This window comes from Athene cunicularia (genome assembly GCF_003259725.1).
Source record: "Athene cunicularia isolate RWA chromosome Z unlocalized genomic scaffold, athCun1 chrZ_part2, whole genome shotgun sequence".
Lineage (NCBI taxonomy): Eukaryota > Metazoa > Chordata > Aves > Strigiformes > Strigidae > Athene > Athene cunicularia.
The window spans coordinates 4,745,656-4,762,597 of record NW_020799143.1 but is presented as its reverse complement, the minus strand read 5'-3'; the positions used below and the strand labels follow the sequence as shown (position 1 = coordinate 4,762,597).

General features: G+C 46.6%; 1 protein-coding gene across 1 annotated transcript in view; it reads right to left on the bottom strand.

Moving 5' to 3' along the window:
- Positions 1-4,453, bottom strand: part of TAL2 (TAL bHLH transcription factor 2) — a 31,815-nt gene extending 27,362 nt beyond the window's left edge. The window contains exon 1 of the mRNA XM_026866320.1: positions 4,412-4,453. The gene's annotated coding sequence lies outside the window, so the exon portion shown is untranslated. The remainder of the gene's footprint in view (positions 1-4,411) is intronic.
- Positions 4,454-16,942: the final 12,489 nt, after the last annotated feature.

Here is a 16,942-nt window from a genome sequence, read left to right as displayed (position 1 = left end):
TAACTTCATTAGCTGCTTGTTATGAAGTGGCTGTAAAAGACCAGTAATGAACAGGCTAACAATGGTCTCAGCACATTTTCCTTAGCAAAAGTTTGATCTCAGCAGGAAAAAACAGGTACTTTTTCTGAACAAACAATGGGTGAATTGTAGAGACGTTGTTAACCCAGAGAAGTTGCCACAGCTGCAGGGTGCTAAAAGCATGAGCAGTGCAGGTTAAGTCATCACAGATGACTACAGAAAAGCACATGCCAAGGTCTCTGCTGGAGGTGGGCCCCAGGCTCCTTCACTGGTGGTGTTCCTGTGCTTTCAGGTATGCTATATGTCTTTATTAGTCTCACAGAGCAAAATGCCAACACCACAAAGAACACCGCAAAGTCACCTCCAACTCCCAGTCAAAAGCCCTGATTGACATCCTTCTCCCTGCCTGTGCTAGGACTATGAATCACAGAAATGTGCCTTTTCTTTCCAAGTGTGGAGCAGGAAGCCAGGTCCTTTGGCTGTAGAGAAGTAGAGGCTACAGTACACTGTTGCAAGTCAGCTCCTGGACTGAGAAGGTATGCACCAAGAAAAATGCTTCCTTTTCTTCCAAGTAATGCACCAGAACCCATTGCATCCCTTTAACTGGGGGGATACAGGTGTATAATCTGTACTGGTATAACTCCTCCTTTGTGGGCCAGAATGCAAATTGTGACTGCAGGTATGTGCTCAGCTTACTCCCTCTCCTGATGAAGTGTATCTGCTCTGGAACAAATGCCTGCATGTCAGTATAACTACAGTCATAAAGGGTGCCCTTGGGAATACTCTTGCTTATTTCAAGCAGTGTCTTTTCATGCATAGACAAGCCCTTGAGATTTCTGTGCATTTCCTCTGGGAATATGGCTGGAAAGGAACTTGTAAAAATATGTCTGTGAGGCCTCCATATGTATAAATAAAGAAAAAAAGTTTCCCCAGGGCATAAGGCACCATATATGTGGTCAGCCATGGAGGGCCCCCTCCCCCATGACACAAATGTATCTTGGTTTCCCAAAATAAAATAATTAATCTTAAAAACCAGCTCTGGCCTGGTTCCTGTCTTTACTGGCTGTCACCTATTTAAACTTCTCTTCCTTTCCATGTTTGTTCAGAAAATTGTCGTTCAGTGCAGCTGAAAAGGTTGTTACTAACTGGCGACCAAGCTGACAATGTGAGATGATCATAAGCACCCAAAGAGCAAACATGTAGATTTGTCGACAGAAGATGGTCCTGCTGCCCCAATGGGCTTCTGAGATACCACTCTGGACAGTGGTGGTGATAAACAATGGCTAGTGTCATCTTAGTAGGAGGGCCACAAAGTTTTACAGTAGTTCTATGTGGAAGATGCTATACTCAACAGTTTTAACTTTTCTGACAGGAGGTGACTGGTTAAAAGGTGCCATAATTAGTTGCTTTATATCAAGGAGGGCCACTTAGTTTATCATGGTTCTGAAGTGGTACGAACAGAGATGGCTGAGCCAGTGAAAAGCAAAGAGACTGAAGCACCGCAACTGTTCAAAGGGTGTAATTTCGGCACTCCAGTTTTGAGTCCACTCTGAGGGTCTAAACCAAATTGCAACAAAGTCATCATAAAACTTCCTTGAACTGATTTTGGAACAGGATGAAAACCCATGGGACATGCCCTGCCAAGTGGGAGTGTTGCCATCTGGAGGGACCTGAGCAGGCTGGAGAAATGGGCTGACAGTAACCTCATGAAATTCAACAAGGAGACGTGCAGAGTCTGGCACCTGGGGAGGAACAACCCCAGACACCAGCACATCCTGGGCACTGCCTGGCTGGAAAGCACATTAACAGAAAAGGACCTGGGAATCCTGGTGGACACCAAATACTAGTCCTGTGAGAAAGTCCCCAAGAGCTGCCTGTAATCCCTATGGGAGGAAGCAAGTGAGCCCCGAGGGCTGGCCAGCAGTGCTGGGCTGTGGGGAGCGCCGGTGGGACTTTGTCCTGCGGCCTCCCAGGGAGGCACTGTGGTGTTACCTAGTGAACCCTCTCGCAATATGTGCCTGGTGACGTCTGCCAGGGCCAGAGCGAGCTGGTGGGGTCCTGGGAAGACATGGCTGAGACCTTGGTGATGGGTGTGAAACACTGATGCTAAACACAAGACAAGATGAGGGGATGGAGTGGGCAGTGGCACTGCAGTAACACCAGACACATGTGAGCGCCATGGGCGAGGACAGCCTGTTGTGACGTCTCTGAGTGATGGACAGTGACATCACTGAGCAGTGGGTTCTGGTGTCACTGAGGGATGGGCATCTTAAGGTGATAGACTGTGATGTCCCTGTGTGATGGAATGTGACTACGCATCCCTTGCTGACAGGCACCAAGTCTCACCCAGGCAGCTCATGCCTACACTCCAGCTGAGAAAGTCTGCAAGGTTTGGAGTGTCATGCAAGGCTGTTGTCGGTGCTGGTAGTGTGCTCAGGGAGTTGTTCACTGCAGCTCTTGGTGCCTGACCACAGAGCCATTGGGGGATTTTTCCCAGGCCCTGCCAGGTTCTGGCAGTCAGGTGTCATGGTTTAACCCCACAACTAAGCACCACGCAGCTGCTCCCTCACTCTTCCCCCCTTGCAGTGGGATGGGGAACAAAATTGTAAAGGGGGACAAAAAAGTAAAACTCATGTGTTGAGATAAGAATGATGTAATAGAGAAAATAGAATCATAATTTAAAAACTGTAATTAAAAATACATTTTAAAAAACTGAAATCCAAGAAAAGGCAAGTGATACACAATGCAATTGCTCAACACCCACTGATGCCCATGCAGCAATATGTCCCCCAGCCAACTCCGCCCAGTTTATTATACTGAGCATGATACCCTATGGTATAGAATATCCTTTTGGCTTGATTCAGTTGTCCTGGCCATGCTCCCTCCCAGCTTCTTGTGCACCTCCTTGCTGGTAGAGCATGGGAAACTGAAAACTCTTTAAATTAAGTGCTACTTAGCAACAACAAAAACATCAGTGTGTTATCAACACTGTTTTTACACTAAATCCAAAACACAGCACTGTACCAGCTACTGGGAAGAAAATCATCCCAGACAACACCAGAACACCCAGGAGGCACACTTGCAGCAACAGAGATGAGCTGGAATGGGAAACCTCAAAGTGGCATGGGGAGCTGGAAGGGTTTCCTTCTTGAAAGACCTTGGTATTTTTCTCACCCTGCCCTGTGACAGCCAATGACTGGCCTCCCTTCATTTTCTGGTGTGACACCAGCTGCTGCAGCACTGTTGAGAGGGAAAAACTCAACATCCCCAGCTCCCCCCAGCCCACTGCAGCATGTGACGTGTGGCCATGGAGCTGGACAGCCGCTGCCCCATCTGCCTGGACAACTGCAAGAAGCCCAGCTAGCTGATGCATGCCTCCACTAATACTGTTACAACTGCATCCTGCAGTGGGCTGAGACCAAGCCTGAGTGCTCCTTCTGCAAGAGAAGTGTGACCTCCATCTTGCGGTTGGTGCAGGATAACAACAATGTCGAGGGACATGTTACCACAACACGTGCAGCACTATCAGTTGTCATCCATCCAGCAAGAGGAGACCCTGGCCATGCAGCTGCCTATGATCTCCACCACCCTGCAGCATCCCAGCCATTAGCTGTGGGGCTGGTGCCCAGAGGTCCTGTGAGCGGCCTCTGTAGTGACATCTGGGCATTCCTCTTCTGAGAGAGCCCAGCTCTGCTCCAGCCTGTGGTGCTCTGGCTGCAGCACCAGCTGGAGCTGATCCGCGAGGATACCCCGGAAGCAGCAGAGCTGGTGCTGAGGGTCATCCTACCCAGCCTGCAAGTCTTTGGCCTGCACAAGGAAGCCATATTCCAGGTGATGCTGTACATCCTGGACCAGCACACAAGGAGCTTTCTCTGGCAGCAGACTGACACCATCGCACTCCGGTGCAGCGAGGAGCCCCGACGTCTGACGAGCCTGCAGGATGCCCGTGCTGCCCAGGAGCAGGAGAGCAGCCACGCAGCTGCCTCCGGGCTCGCTGCCTCCCGCAGTGGCTCTCCTGCCCCCAGGTCAGCCCTTCGTGGTGGTCCCTCTGCCCCTGTTCCTGGCCATGGGGAGCAGGAAGAGCCACAGGAGCATCCGGAGGAGGCTGTGCCTGGGCCCTCCATCCCGGCCGGGGCAGCCAGCACTCCTCTGGGGAGCCCCGGCGAGCCCCAAAGAGGAGGGCAGGCAGCCCTGAGGACCCCTCCCAGCGCCCCAGGAAGCCACCCTGCCATCAGTGAGAGTGGGGGTGCCTCGGCAGCCCGCCAAAGCACATCCGGGCCGGGAGCAAGTACTCATGCTGGTCCCCAAGAGATCCCGCCCCCCTAAATTATTATGAAGTAAAAGAAAATAAAGACATGCTAACTGCAGTAAATGTCTCACGATTACTACCAACCTCGGCGGCGCTGCTCTCCCCACCCGTGCTGCTTTCTCCGCCTTCTCCTGGTGCCCGCTGGGTCCTAATACCGCCTCTGCCCAGAAGCCTTGAAAACTTGGTACTACTGAGCCTACGGTCTGGTACTGTTATAAACTGACTTCTTAAATTTGGCTGAGTCAGAGTTTTATTTAGCAAGCGGCAACAAGCAAAACAGCGCTGGGCGGCCGGGGAGTCTCCTGCTCCAACAACGGCCCGCACCTCTCAAGGAATTTTTTCTTAATTTTATACTACAAAGTATTGCATATTCATTAAACGCCTATACATACACATTACCTAATCCCGCCTACTCCCGCTTCGTATGGTAATTAGCTTATCAGTCTTTTACGCTTGCGAAGAAGCTGCCAAAAATACGGGTAAGGGTCTCTAAATTATGGGCGGTGGTCGTCTGGGATGAAGGCCGCAGGTCCTCCTCACAGTGTACATTCACCCTTGGCCTGGAATGTGATGAACCACTAAGTCTGCAGTGTCCTTATCAGCCTAGGCCCAGCAGTCTCCCTGAATAAGGAGATTTATGGTCGTGAATACTCCCTTGTTGGCTTAATTGGGCGTCTGCAACTCTTCACACCTCTTTGTGCAGATGCTTCTTCTCTTGTTGTTCACCCCTCTTTCTTCCTGTCACCATATACACTTATAATGTTTAATTCAATTAAACATTTGCTGTTAGTATTACACAATATACAATAGTTCGTATGACCGTTTGCTTTTCTATTGTCTTCCTACTGGATTTGATGAACAGACGGTTTGCTACCCATTACAGTACCAGTGACGGCCATGCTGTCGGGGCTGTGGGGCTCAAAAGACGGGGTGCACCCACTGTGGGTCCTGTTACACCACGGGGCAGAGGAACAGGGTCACGAGTCTTTCAAAGTGTGTGTGGGGGAGGGGGGTGGCCTTTCCTGGGAAATAATACGCGGTTTGTTCTTGTCTGTTGTTTAGAAAACCAATGCCTGCAGCCATAAAACACGTGCTGGGGTGCTCGTTCTGACCTGGCAGGGAAAAGCTGTACAGTTCACAGCCAGCAAGGAGATCAGTAGGGTCTCAGTAGCAGTCTAGGTCTAATTCTTAGACACTACAAGAAAAAGGATTGAAGACTAGGAGAAAAAAGTCCTCGGCTTTACTAACCGGTGACTTGGTGGTGGTTTCTACTTGCACACTTTAGGATGCATCTTGGTATGGTTTGTTAACATATGTTCAGTTCTTGCCCTTTTCCCTTTGATCTGTTACTCCCCAGTTCCTCTGAACAATACTGCATGTCTCTTCTGCATATGCCAGGTACTATTTCCACATTCCTTTTGTTCTCTCTCAAAAGTATGTTTTGCCCAGCTGCAGGCCATTATCTCTGCTGCTGTTTCTATCTTTGGGATTGAGGACATGGCAAAAATCTGAGGATGCACATGCATTTGCAGAGGTGTGTAGGTGTGACTCAATTCATCTCAATGGGCTTAAACCCAGGGATGTACTCCACTAAGGAATTTGAACAAGCTTCCAATTACTTTCACCTGAGAAATACCTTACCTTGCACTGCTGCTTTGACATTTTCACAGCAGGCTTCATTAAGAAAAAGTTTCTGATTACCATATTTATCATACAACACCACTCAGCTGACATACATGCCACCCACACATTTTCTCTTTCAACGCTTCCAGTTGGACCTAAGGTTTTAGTGCCAATTTATTAATAGGAGAAAAGATTAATTACCTTTTTTCTTCAGGATTGAGAGTAAATTCAATTAGCACTCATGCAACTTAATTTCTGTGATATTTTTGCACATTTTTCAGCATGCTGCATGCCTCAGGAGCCTGGACTGTCTTTGCTGCACAGTAACATCTCTGCTTGTGCAAGATGACAGTGCACAGTGACAAGGCCATACCGCTCACCCAAGTATAGTAGTATGACATTGCTGACATATGCTCCAGGCCCTTTTACTGGAAATTTGCAGTGCATCCTTTCAGTTCTGGCATCCCAGCTGCTGCACATAGAGGGCTGCTGCCTGGAGGGCTATATGGAGATGTCATCTGTCCCTTCCCGGTGTTTACCAATTTGCCCCAAAGCTGGGCAGGATCTGCTCTTCCCAAGGCATGAAAATTCGTTTACAGGCTGTTGCTCTAAACAGTACTCCACCAGCCTTCCCAATTTTCCCTAATGCAACACTGGCTCCTCTTCACTGCATTTTAAACCTATTGCTTATTTACCACAACAAGGCTTCAGCTTTCTTTGAAACCTCTGGAAACCTCTGGCTTTTCTTCTGGCTCCAAACAGACCAATTGTTTATCTTCAGAGGTCTTTCAACAAATATCCATGTCCCTGTCCTAGACACATTACAGGCATGTTCATTTACACATCATTTATTCCTGCAAGTTCAGGAATAACTGATTTTTCCCAGTTGCTCCCTAACAGTTCACACTGACAGTGACAAACAGCAGGTAGCCAGCTTTCATATAAAAGATAGGAGGACTGTAGAAAAGGGTGGCTGAAGGCTAAGCATGGAAATTAGAGGCTGCTGGTGGACTTGGGGCCCTGACTTCGATGTTCAAGGAGTCTACAGCCTAGTCCTCAGGACAGTGCTGTAGTGTCAAATATCCAAGAGCAGAATAAAATGTCCTGGAAGGGGTTATAGCCAAGGCTAAGGGACCTATGCATTAGTTAAAGAGTGTATAGATGTAGAAGAACACTGATTATTTAAGGGGATCCCAGCTGTATCTGCTGCCTCTTCCCTCCAGCTGCTGGAGCAAATGTTTAACACAGAGACAAAGACCATGTAAAGTGATGTGTAAAGCAATGGCCAACACTTGAGTTTGACATCATCTAGTTCAGAGTGCCTTGATACCCACTGCAAGCCTCCATCATGCAAAATGTTTTGTGGTTGTGGGGCTTTTTTATCAATGCCAGCTAAAACTCAAGTCCACTTATAAAGCTTTTCTCAGCTGTGTGCGTCAACACAAAACATGGCGCAAGGAGTATACAGCAAATAGCACTAATCCTATGACAATCAAGTAGTCCTCCAGGAATGAAAAATTTAAAGTTGATTTCATACAGATTATACAGTAAAATCTCATATGCAATATTTCTATCAGCTTTATTTCTTACTGGAAGAAGGAAATGTTTGGGAACAAAAAAAAAGAAAACTCTAAAGAAACCCTAAAACAAAAAGTGAGCTTCAAGAGTATCCCATTAGAATTCATTTCACCTTGCCCTGCTCTAAGATGACAGCTGTCTTACTCAGTAAAGCCATCTTAAGTGGTCTATTTTCTTCATACGTGCCAGCCCAGGAAGCCAAATTTTCCTTCATGCCAAATCCTGTTTCACTCTGGCAGTACTCCAAGGGATCAGTACCAAATACCTCTTAAGTATGTTGTCCTCCTGTAGTACCTTATTGCTAAGGCCAACAAAATCGTTGTATTAACTGTGCTTTCTTCTTTACCTGCAAGGCTCAGCTTACTTTCAGTCTGACCTGCAAGGTCTGGCAGTGACTTCTACAGAGTCTGCCAAAAGTCACTGCTGTCAGCTATATTCCAGTTGTAAAGTTTTTGATGAGATCCATCACCATAGAAAACCTGCTTCAGAACCTTAGCATTTGGCTGCTAGGAAGACACTGGTGCCAGCAAAATCCCTTTCCTTCTATTCTCTTATGTCCAGGATCACTCCAAGAGACTTGGGCAGACTCTGATACAGCATTCATAAAACCACAACATCACAGAATCACAGAATCACAGAACCATAGAACAAGGTTTGGTTGGAAGGGACCTCTAGTTCCAAACCCCTCCCATGGGCAGGGACCTCTTTTACTAGATCAGGTTGCTCAAAGCCTCATCCAACCTGGCCTTGAACACTTCCAGGGATGAGGCATCCACAACTTCTCTGGGTATCTCACCACCCTCAACGTAAAGAATTTCCTTACAGCTAATCTAAATCTGTACTCTCTTACTTTAATTACAGACACCCAGTCTGTATTGATATTGGGGATTGCTCCCACTCAGGTGCATAACCTTGTACTTGGCCTTGTTGAACTTCATAAGGTTCACTTTGGCTCACTTCTCAAACCTGTCAATGTCCCTCTAGATGGCATCCCTTCCCTCAAGCATATCATCTGCACCACTCATTTTAGTGTCATCTGCAGACTTGCTGAGGGCGCACTCAATCCCACTGTCAAAGTCCTTAATTAAGATACTGAAGAGTACCAGTCCCAATACAGACCCCTGAGGGACACTAACTGATCTCTGTTTGGACATTGAGCTGTTGACTGCAGCAATCTGGATGTGGCTATCCAGTCAATTCTTCACCATTCTCACAGTCCACCCATCAAACACATAGCTCTCCAATTCAGTGACAAGCACGTTGTGGATAACCCGTATCAAAGACCTTACAGAAGTCCAGATGCCGTCAGTTACTCTTCTCTCATCCATCAAAGCAGTCACTGCAGCGTAGAAGACCACCAGGTTAGTCAGACACGATTTGCTCTTGATGAAGCCACATTGGCTCTCTCTAATCTCCTCCTTGTCTTCCATATGCCTTAATGTAGCACCTAGGAGGATCTGCTCCATGATCTTACCAGGCACAGAGGTGAGGCTGACTGGTCAGTAGTTTCCGGAATCCTTTTTTTTACCCTTTTTAAAAATGAGCATGATGATTCCCTTTTTCCAGTCACTGGGGACTTTGCCTGACTGCTGTGACTTTTCAGATGTGATGGAGAGCAGCTTAGAGACTACATCTGTGAGTTCTCTCAGGACCCTGGGATCTATCTTTCAGATCCCATGGTCTTGTGTATATTCACATTTCTCAGATAGTCTCAGACCTGGTCTTTTCCTACGATTAAGGAACTTTGTTCCCCCAGCACCTGCTTTGAGGTTCAGGGACTCAAGAGATGTGGAGAGATTACCATTGAAAACTGAGGCCAAAAAGTTCTTGAATACCTCATCCTTCTCCATGTCAGTTATCACCAGGTCCTGTTTTATTTATTATTCTGTGAGAGGCAGCCTCCTGATGAAACAAAATGGTGCCCACCTGCTGCAACTACATAGCTGTACCTGAAACCCTGTAGTGATAAAATCCCCCTATGTGGACATCTATACCCAGACTGCCCTCCCCAAAACTGAGAGCTGCCCAGACCAAAAGTTGCATGGAACTCCAGAACCTGAAAGTCCTCTTAGGTTCCAAAACCAGAGGTGGATGTCATGGGTAAAAGTGTGCCCAGCTGGATGAACTCTTTAAGCAATTAGTCATGTCACAAGAGGAGCTTAACAAGCAGTGCAGTGTCTGGGAGTCTGAGCGAGAAGTTGATGCATGGTATTATGTGCTGTCACAAGATGAGGAACAGCCTTGCCTTAAGTTTTTGCAAAGGGAAGGTAAGATTCCTTCCAACCCTGAGCTGACAGAGTCAACTCACTCACAAGACAGAGACTGGGCTCTTGTCTCTGCTGAAGGCAGGAGGAGGAATCTTTCCCCTCTCCCTGAAGTGGCCTGTGTAACAGATATGATGCCCTGGGGATGGAGAATGAAGAGAGCATGAGTAAGATGCAAGACCCAGGAAAGGCCAACCATGCAAAGTTGGTCCAACCACCCACTTGCGTTAGAACCAGTGCCATCAGAAAAACAGAGTGTTAGTAATTGGATACTCCTTGCTGAGAGGCACATAAGCACATTCATTCCAACAATGCCTCTAGAGAAGTTTGCTCCCTGCAGGGAACTCATATCTGTGATGTCACAGAGAGGCTGCCAAGCCTCTGGTAAAGCCTGTGGACTATCACCTGTTCCTACTGTTCCAAGTAGGGTAGAATGATGCTGCAATGAAGTAACGGGAGACCTTATCTTCCTCAGAACAATGTTAAAGGGATCAGGAGCACGGGTGGTGTTCTCCTCTACCCACCCCACTGGAGGACATTCAAGAAAAAGAAGATGAATTTAACAGATGAATGAGTGGCTGCCTAGCTGGTACCATGCTCAAGGTCTCAGCTTCTACAGTCTTGGGCATACCTTTGAGAAACCAAGCCTGTTGACAGCTGACAGGGCTCAACTGACCAAGTGGGGCAAGAATGTCCTGGGCAACAAGCTGGCTGGAGTTATAAATGGAGCTTTAAAATAGATTTAGTGGGGAAAGGTGATGGAGTTCTAAGTACTAGAGAAGAGCAAGGGGCTACTAAGACATTAGGAAGCAACAGGGAAACACCTGTGAATTGCCTCAAGGGAATTAGGACAAACTCGTCTAGAAAGATGATGTGGCCAATAGCCCAGCTGAGGTGCTGCTATACAAATGCATGCAGCATGGGAAACAAACAGTAGGAGCTGGTAGCCACTGCCTAGATGAAAAACTATGACCTGATTGCTACCATAGAAACTTCGTGAGAAACACATGTACATGAAGTCATGAATCACATGATTGGAGTGCTGTAATTGACAGCTATAAACTATTCAGAAAGAACAGGCAAGGAGGGAGAGGTGGAGGTGTTGCCCTCTATGCCAAAACCAGATTGATTGCACACAACTGTCTTTGAAGGACAGCAATGCTGAGGTTGAGAGCTTATAGGAGAACAATTGAGACCAAGCCAACAAAGGAAACTTTTTGGTTGGTGTCTACTACAGGCCACCTGATCAGGGAGAGAAGGTCAATGAAGAGTTCTTTGTTCAACTGCAGGAAGCAACACGCTTGCAGGCCCTGATCCTGACAGGGGGCCTCAACCATCCAGTCATATGTTGGAAAAGTTGCACAGCGAAAAGCAGTCCAGAAAACTACTGGAGTGTGCTGAGGACAACTTCCTGCTAGAGCTGATGGAGAGCCTGACTTGAGGAGAGGCACTGCTGGTCCTGTTGCTCACTAATGCAGAACTTGGAGAAGTCAAAATTGGAGGTACTCTGGGCTGCGGCTATCATGCCCTGGTAGAATTCTCAATCTTGAGGGGTACAGGATGGGTAAAAAGTAGAGTCAGGACCCTAAACCTCAGAAAGGCAAACTTTCAGCTGTTTAGGCCTCGTATTCCTTGGGAAGATGCTGTCAGATATTAGGGAGTAAATGAGAGCCGGGAGATATTTAAAGACACTTTTCTTAGTGCACAAGCTATTAATCCCAACATGCAAGATGCTGTGAAGGGAGACAGGAGGCTAGTTTGTCTAAGTCAAGACTTCTTAGGCAAGCTAAAATACAAAACCAAGATGCATAGGCAGTAGAGGCAGGGATACACATCATGGGGAGATTGTAGGGATATGGCCTGGGAGTACAGGCAGGGGATCAGAAAAGCCAAGGCACAGCTGGAGCTGAACTTGGCTAGAGACATTTCTTCAGGTACACAGGAAAACAAAGGAAGATTAAAGAAACTATGCCTCCACCTTGATGAGCAAAACAGGAGACCTGGCTACAACCAACAAGGAGAAGGCTGAGGTATTCAATAAATTTTTCGCCTGTCTTCACTGGCAAATGCTCCAGCCACAGCACCCAAGACACAGAAGGCTAAGGCAGGGACTGGGAGAATGAAGAATGACCCACCATAGGAGATGAGGTTCAAGACAATCTAAGGAATCTGAAGGAGCACAAGTCCATGGGACCTGATGAGATACATCCAAGGGTCCTGGGGGAACCGGCAGATGAAGGTGCTAACCAATCATATTTGAGAAATCATGACAGCCCAGTGAAGTTCCCCTTGATTGCAAAAGGGGAAACATAACCACAGTTTTTTAAAAGGTAAAAAGGAAGACCTGGAGAACTACAGGCCAGTCAGTCTCACCCCTATGCCCAGCAAGATCATGGAGCAGATCCTCCTGGAAACTATGCTAGGGCACAAGGAAAATAAGGAGGTGATTGGTGACAGCCAACATGGTTTCACTAAGGGAAAATCATGCCTGAGAAATTTGGTGGCCTTCTACGATGGTGTTACAGCATTACTGGATAAGAGAAGAGTGACTGACATCATGTACCTGAGCAAAACATTTGATATGGTTCCACACATCCTTGTCTCTAAATTGGAGAGACTTGGATCTGACAGATGGACCACTTGGTGGATAAGGAATTGGCTGGATGGTTGCACTCAAAGAGTTGCAGTCAAGGGCTCGAAGTCCAAGAGGAGAGCAGTGACGAGTGGTGTCCTTCAGGGGTCTGTACTGGGACCAATAATATTTAACATCTTTGTTAATATGTTAAACACATTAACATCTTTGTTAATAAACATTGTTAATATGTTAAACATATTAACATCTTTGACGGGGACATGGACAGTGGGATTGAGCACGCCCTCAGCAAGTTTGCCAATGACACCCAGCTGAGTGGTGTGGTTGATACACTGGAGGGAAGAAATGGTGCCATCCAGAGGGACCTGAACAGGCTTGAGAGGTGGGACTGTGCAAACCTCATGAAATTCAACAAGGGCCTGCACATGGGTCAAGGTGATCCCAAGCACAAATACAGGCTGGGTGATGACTGGATTGAGAGCAGCCCTGCAGAGGAGGACTTGGGGGAATTAGTGGATGGAAAACTGACTATGAGCCAGCAATGTGCACTTGCAGTCCAGAAAGCCAGCCGTATCCTGGGCTGCATCGAAAGAAGTGTGGCCAGCAGGTCAAGGAAGGTGATTCTACCCCTCTACTCTACTCTCATGAGACCCCACCTGGACTACTGTGTTCAGCTCTGGTGTCCCCAACATAAGAAGGATGTGCACCTGCTCGAGACAGTCCAGAGGAGGGCCATGAAGATGATGAGGGTGCTGGAGCACCTCTCTTATGAGGACAGGCTGAGAGGGCTGGGGCTTTTCAGCCTGGAAAAGAGAAGGCTCCAGGGAGACCTTATAGCGGTTACAGTACTTAAGGGGGACTACAGGAAAGATGGAGAGGAAGTCTTTATCCAAAAGTGTAGTTATAAGCTTAGGGGTAACAGTTTTACACTGAAAGAATGTAGATTTAAGGAAGAAATTCTTTACGGTGGGGGTGGTGAGACACTGGCACAGGTTGCCCAGAGAAGCTGTGGCTGTCCCCTCCCTGGCAGTGTTCAAGGCCAGGTTGGATGGGCCTTTGAGCAACCTGGGCTAGTGGAAGGTGTCCCTGCCCATAGCAGGGCGATTTTTAAGGTCCATTCCAACACAAACCATTCTGTGGTGCTATGATTATATGTTTTATTGGGTGGGTACATTTTCTTTAACTTTCCTCTTCTGATCAAAGGCTCAGGGGGGATCTCATCAATATATATATACATACTTGAAGGGAGAGTGCAAAGAGGAAGGAGCCAGGCTCTTTCCCGTGGTGCCCACTGAAAGGACAAGAGGCAGTGGGCAAAAGCTGAAACACAGGAAATTCCTCCTGAACATCAGGAAACACTTTTTCATTGTGAGGGTGACAGAGCATTGGGACAGGTATCCCAGAGAAGCTATGGAGTCTCCATCCTAGGAAATATTCAGAAGGCATCTGGACACAGTCTGGCACAACCAGCTACATGTCGGGGGTGGACTAGATGATGTTCATAGATCCCATCCAACCTACACCACTCTGTGACTCTGGGATTTTGTCTCAAGTTAAGACATCCATACCTATATATAACTTTTTACCTCAGTACTACCTGGTAAACCTGGAATTCTTAAAATAAGCACTATTAATCACTCAGGACAGCAAACTAAACTTCTGAGAATAGCACCCCTAGCCTGCTAAGACTACCCATATCTCATGAGATAAAGAAGTTCCACCGAGTCTTTCAGGAAGCTGAATTGTGCAGGTCAAATATTGTTTAGATGCCACAAAAGACCACCAAAAAGTAAGAAAGAAATCAAAAGAAAACAAAAAATAAGAATATCCTAAACCCAGCTGGCCCTCTTACAGGTAATGGCAAGAAGACATGCAATCACATTGTTCCTTCCAGACACTTATCAACCAATCACATTCCTGAAGGCGGCCAGGGGTAGAGATATTACACCCTTCCCCAAACTACTACCCTCTCCTTAAATTCCAAAAACTTTTCCTACAGTCCAGTCCGATCTTCCTTGGTAAAATTTAAGCTTCCTCATTCTTGCATTATCAACAAAGTAAACAGGATGGAGTACCTTCCACATCCTTCTCAGCCTAAACAACTGCAGTTCTTTCAATATTTCCTTGTAGGTGGTTTCCTATAGCCTACTACCTTCTTCTCAACAGTCACCAACTGGTCCACCACCTTAGCAGGTGAGGGCCTGCACTGATCTCTATACACTAGCTGAAGGGCTGAACATAGCAAGTGAAATTTCATTCACTGTTCCTGCAGATGCTAGCACCTCTTCTACATCCCACTCGATTTTCTTTGGTCACATCACCCTATGTTACTATGGATTCATCTTGTTATCAGCCACAGCTCTAAATTGCTTTGTTTCAGAACTAACCTGAGTATCTTTGCACAGTGTAGTACTGTGTCAGACATTACTGCCCTGAGTGATACCAATGTTCTATGCAGTCTGAAATACAGGTACATTGTACCCACTAACATTAGAGCTAACTGATGATACAAGAAGTATTCAGAAGTTTTAGGGCTGGAAGAGGAATGTTATGAGAATGCAGTATGATCTGCAAAGCACCTGGCATGACATTTCACCTGGTAAATTCTGGACAAAATATGTGACTTCTCTTTTTAAGCTGCAGTAAAGATTTATTTCAGAAAAAGAGGCACAACCAAAACTGTGTTAGTTTCCCTTCTTTAAGAACAACTTTCATTGTCCCTTCCTTTTTTCAAGGGTAAAGCTCTCACACATGCCCTTTAATTACAGCAGTGACTTGAATTTGGTAAAGACTTATTCAGCTCACAAACTCATGTGCTTTGCCGCAGTCTCAGTCAGTAGGACATCTATAAAACTAGCCTCAGTAGAGAACTCACCATGAAGCAATCTACTGCTGTTAAGCAAGATTATCAGATGATGTAAATCAGCTGATGATGCCTATTTATAAAAACAGAGAATGCAGATCATGAAATACAAGTGCTAGATAAGTCTTTTATGTGCTTGCATGCAGTTTCCCAACTTCTCACGTTTTGTTCTGCAATACATAAAGAGAATGCATGAAGAAAAAGAGAAGTCTAAACAGAGAGGTAGCTGTCCCTGAATTTCATGAACTACTGTGTGAACTCAGAGAACGTCTCCAATAAATAATAATGGACAGAGTTCCTGAAAGTTACTGCACCATGAGTCCTTGGAAGGAAGTATCTGTATTGCTACACAGATGTTACTTTTTTAACATTCATCTGTGCAAAACAAACAATTCCAACTGACAGCTGAAAGCAGAGATTGTTTTTCTCTTGAGTTTACAGACTTTAAGGCTTATGACGAGGGGAGAGAATTCTAAAGGAGCAAAGGATGCAAACTGTTTAACACCAGAAACCAGCAGCTCCCAGACTCTGTTTCAAGGGAAAGGGCATAACAAAAACAGCTACTTCTTCATCTGGATAGCAGAGAAAGTGTCAACCATATTTTTATGGCTCTCTCCTATCTATATCATTACACTGCTATTTCTGACTAAAAGAAGAGTGGGGTGGAACACAGACAGGCCCTCCTTCTATCAGAAGATTCCTTCCATACAGATCAGAAGCACTGGCGTCTCCCTCAGATGCTCACTGCTCTGTGCAGTCAAGCATCGCCCGTTCTACCCAGGACTTACAAGATTGTTCTACAGTCTGAGTCTGGCTCAGACAGATCCTTCGGAAGAGCTGCATTGCACTTGTGAGAGCCGAGCAACCAGGCCTGTGAAAAACTAAGACAAACAGCCTGGGAAAGCAAAAGTTGAGGCTGACTGAAGATTTGCCTCAAACACTCCCAAGACAAAACCATGATTCACAGGGTGCTTTCTGTGGAGGCCGAAGCTGATAAGGCTGCCCGATGTATCTGAGGGAGAGAGCCCTGTGGAGACAGGACGGTTCTGCCCTGGGGCACCTGGGCAGTTTTCAAGGGCCATGTGTCCGGTGAATGAACTTTGCTTCATTATCCACGAAATGTCTATTAAAGTTGACACCCCTCAATATGCTAACGAGGGCTGTCATGATCATGCTAGTGACATCATCCCATGAAACACCTTACCCCTCCCTGTACATGGGATACGTAGGTCTGTGGGTTGACCTAGGGGACGGACCCAAGGAAAGTGGGCATAAATCAAAGGGGAGAAGAAAGGGTTCTCTCTCTCTCTCTCTGCCCCTCTTCCTGTCCCCCCCCCTGCTGTCCGGAGAGAGCAGTGAAGCAAAGACGACGGATGCCAGCGAAGAAGATAGCTGCCTCCTGGAATCCTCGCCGGCAGGAGCAGCGCAGGAACCCAGACCGGTGATCTGTACTCCCCCATTCCCTCTATCTCCCTCTTTTCCTTTTTTCTGTTAAGAAATGTAAAGCATATTATATTGCTTGCCACAGCTTGCTCTGTACTTAGCCAGTATATCATGTGTTCAATTAGTGCATTGTAGGTAGTTAATAAATGCTTGAACTTGGAGACTTGTTGTCCGCTCCAATTGGGGATTTGCGAATCTGAGTCACTTGTCCCCCTCGCTGGAGCGGGACGTGACAGCACTCTTGTGAACAA